We start from the raw sequence: 4,299 nt of genomic DNA on the forward strand, positions 1-4,299 counted from the left end.
GTTTTCATCATCACTCTTGTAAGGGCCGTGCTAAAAATTGAATTAGTTGACATAAGAGAGAGGATACGAAACCCTTTCTTCTTATATAATCAATGGTGGTTATGTTAAGCTGTTTAGGGAAACACTTGGATGAAAGCATAACGTTACAAGGGATCTACATCGTCTTGGAGCTACACTATGGTCCTATCCACGTGCTAAGAGTGAAGGTTGCGAAGTGATTTGTGCTAGACAAAATAATTTGTAGCCTAATAAAACACGAGTGCACATGGGGGCAGTCTCCTCGCATAATCGTGGCATAATAGAAAGCACAAACATGCAAAGCACCTTATAGTTATGCTTGACAAATCTTGTTACCTAAGCAACCTATTTTTAAAGAACAATTAGCATTCAAAAGGAGAATCCAACTCTCCATTTGCTAATAAAATGTACTCCTATACATAGTTTTAAGACTAAAATGTGTCTTTGTGGAATTTTATTAACTAAATGTAGCTCGTAAAGTGTAAAGGATTGGCAAAATCTACTAAAGATCAAACAGTGGTGATGATCGTATGATCTTGCAACCAGATCATTCCTATTTTGTGGAGGAAATTTTCCAAGGATTACAGCTACCAGTGTTCGCACAACAGCCTATCATCATGCCTTTCTCCACTCAAATTCGCCAATCTTCAAAGGATGAAAGTGGCAAGCGGTTCTTCGTCGAAGAATACGCCTGGAATTTTTCCATTTTCTCAGGGTTTTGGTTAATCGATGTGTCACAAGAGTATCCCTCGTACGCTGTAGATTATTGTTTGAATGTAATCCCAGTAATCGTCCAGGATAAACAGAGTGTTAGATGGAAGTAGGGACATAATACAGATTGTTGAAGGTATAGGGGATGGGAGGATACAAAATGATCAAGGATTGTTGCCAAGAAAGTCATGCAGGCATACTGGACATTACACGGATGCCTAGGCATGACATTTCGTATATCCAGAAAAAAGGCTCAGTCTCATCTCTCCTGTATGGGTTTTAAAAGATTCATCCTTCTTCACACGCACACGCTGTCCAGAACTGTGGAAGACAGCCATCAAGGATTTAACGAAATCAACCAGCAAAATTTGCTTTTGTGGAATGCAAAGATTTCAGATTTTGTGGAACATGGACATGCCGACGAGGCTATAAAACTCTTTTTGTACATGGAACACAAAAGAGTAACTCCAAACCTCACAACTCTCTTGAGCATTCTGAAAGCATGTGCCAATTTGCCAGATTTGGAAACGGGCAAGCAGATCCATGGCAGCATAACTCTAAGTGGAATTAGGCCAACTGCTTTTATTGATGGTTCCATTCTTAACATGTATATTAAATGTGGAAGTGTAAAGGATGCACGGCCGGTGTTTGACAAAATGCCTGATCGCGATGTGGTTTCCTGGAATGCAATGATTACAGCATACATTAAGCATGGGTTTGCTGAGGATGCTTTCAACTTGTATCAGTTAATGGGCGCTGGCAAAACCAAACCAAATGATGTCACCTTTGTGAGTACCCTGAATGGATGTGCTCGACTAAAAGAACTGGAATGGGGGAAGCAGATTCATGCTGACGTCCTTAAGAGTGAGGTCGAGACAAATGTCTTCATTCATAATACCCTTATTGACATGTACAGTAAATGTGGCCGCATAGAGGATGCAAGGCAAGTGTTTAGGAAAATGCCCGATTTAGATGTAGTATCGTGGAATGTCATGATTGCTGGGTATGGAAAGCATGGATCGGCTGAGGAGGCAATCGAGCTGTTCCAGCAAATGGAAAATGAAGGCGTCCAGCCGAATGAGATAACCATTTTGCATATCCTCAATGCATGTACTAGGTTAGGAAATTTGGAACAGGGCAAACAGATACACACGCACATTGAAAAAACTAGAATGAAAGGAAACACTTTCTTAAATAATGCACTCGTAGACATGTATGCTAAATGTGGGAGCATAAAGGATGCGCAGGTGCTGTTTGAAAGAATACCCAAGCTGGATGTGGTCTCATGGAATGCAATGATTACAGGTTATACCAAGCTTGGGCACACTGCGGAGGCACTCACTCTTTATGAGAGAATGGAACAGGAAGGTATAACGCCAAATGAAGTCACCTTTTTGAGCATCTGTAATGTATGTGGTAGTCTAGCAGATTTGGAAAGAGCTAAGGAGCTCCATACACATATAATCGAAGCCGGCACCCAATCAAACACTCTTATGGGTAATGCCCTTGTTGACATGTATGCCAAGTGTGGAAGTTTAGAAGATGCACAGCAAGTTTTTGACAAATTGCCTCAACAAGATGTCATTTCTTGGACTGCCATCATTGCAGGCTATGTACAACGTGGGCAACACGACAATGCCTTAAATCTTTTTAACCATATGCAATGGGTAGGTGTGAAGCCCAATGAGGTGACTTTTTTGACTCTTCTAAATGCAAGTGCCAGCTTAGGAAGTGTGGAAAAGGGCAAACAGATTCATTGCCTTATGATCAGCTTGGGGATCAAGCCTAATCTTACCATGCTTAACACCCTCATGGACATGTATGCCAAATGTGGGAATTTGAAGAATGCACGTGAGATGTTTGATGAAATTCCTAAACATGATATAGTCTCTTGGAATGTGATGATTACAGGCTGTGCAAAATATGGGCTTGCTGAAGAAGCTTTAAAATTATTTGTACAAATGGAGGGGGAGGATTTGAAAGCTGATGAAGTCACCTTTGTGGGCATCCTCAATGCGTGTGCCAGTCTAGCGGCCTTGGGAAAAGGCAAGCATATTCATGAGACTGTTGTCAAGAGTGGGTTTGACTGTAGCATCTTTGTAGGAAGTGCCCTCATTGACATGTATGTCAAATGTGGAAGCCTAGGTTATGCTCATCAAGTGCTAGATAAAATGTCTGAACGAGATGTTGCATCATGGACAGCAATAATTGCAGGATATGCTCAACATGGACATGGCAAGAAGGCCCTCCAACTTGCTCATGAAATGCAAAGGGAAGGTGTGAAGCCAAATCACATCACTATGATTGGTATTCTATCAGCATGCAGCCATGCTGGACTCATCAATGAAGGTTGTTATTTTTTTAATTCCATGGGTCGGGACCATGGCATTAAGCCTGTACCAGAGCATTATGCCTGCATGGTTGACCTTTTGGGTCGAGCTGGGAGACTAGAGGAGGCAGATGATTTCATACGAAAAATGCCAAATCAACCGACTGCTGCATTGTGGATGGCGTTGCTTGGTGCCTGTAGAATGTACTGTAATGTGGATCTTGCAAAACGTGCAGCAGAAATGGTCCTTCAGCTGGAACCATATAATGCTGCTGCTTTCTTGCTTCTATCCAACATTTATGCTTCACTTGGGATGTTGGAGGATAGCGTGGAATTAATCAAATTGATGAAGTACAGAGGTGTAAGGAGACGTCCAGGGTGCTGCCAAATTGAGGTGAACCACCAGTTGCATGTGTTTATTGAAGATGAATTGCATCCACAAATGCAGGAAATACATGTAGAACTAAATAGATTGTCTTGGCAAATGAAAGAGGCTGGGTATGTCCCTGATACTCGCATTGTCATGGATAATCTCAAAGAGCAAAAGGAACTTTATCTAGAATATCATTGAAGCATGCAAAATCTCCGCATGCCTTCATGTACGCCCATCCGCATCATTGAGAACCTTCCTATGTGGGAATCGCCACATCACTACACTTTATTGCATTGGTGCAGATAGAGTTATGGGACTTTGTCGTCATCCTTGGAGGAGATTGGGTTTACTTTAGAATTGTGATTTTATCTAGATGTCTAATGTGTTAACAGTGACCTGGGTATGAGGTTTGGGATGTGTAGTGTGCAAAGAAACGAGGAGTTTTGACTGTATCTTTTCATGCCAAACTGTTTGAAGCTTTGTAATTCATCACCTGGCTCCTCTGCAGTCTTGGAGCAATTTGGGAAATCTGTAAACTGAATGATTCTCTATTTTGTGGAATAGAATTTGCTGAACTTGATACATCTACATGTTCTCTTATCATGTTCAATTGTTAGGGTTCTTAGAGTCCCACCTTACAAAGTAGTTGGGTCATTGTCACACACAATGGGAGTTGACACCATGGGATTTAGGGATGTACATGATGTGCCACATGGGCAGCAAGCATAGCTGCCATGTAGGCAGACGCATGTGCTATCAAAGGAGAGAACAGATGCCCCGGAAGAGACGTGTAGATCCGGATTAGCAGTTGCCCATATGCTCATAAGGGACCTGTCCATGAAGATCCATGTTGTATTTGAATGGATGC

General features: G+C 41.8%; 1 pseudogene; it reads left to right on the plus strand.

Moving 5' to 3' along the window:
• The first annotated feature begins 547 nt into the window (after window positions 1-547).
• On the plus strand, window positions 548-3,997 carry LOC147895424 (pentatricopeptide repeat-containing protein At2g13600 pseudogene; annotated as a pseudogene).
• The last annotated feature ends 302 nt before the right edge of the window (window positions 3,998-4,299 follow it).

The sequence above is a fragment of the Dipteris shenzhenensis genome, chromosome 13, assembly GCF_047967505.1.
Source record: "Dipteris shenzhenensis isolate YYH24624 ecotype China chromosome 13, Dip_SZ_1.0, whole genome shotgun sequence".
Taxonomy (NCBI): Eukaryota; Viridiplantae; Streptophyta; class Polypodiopsida; order Gleicheniales; family Dipteridaceae; genus Dipteris; species Dipteris shenzhenensis.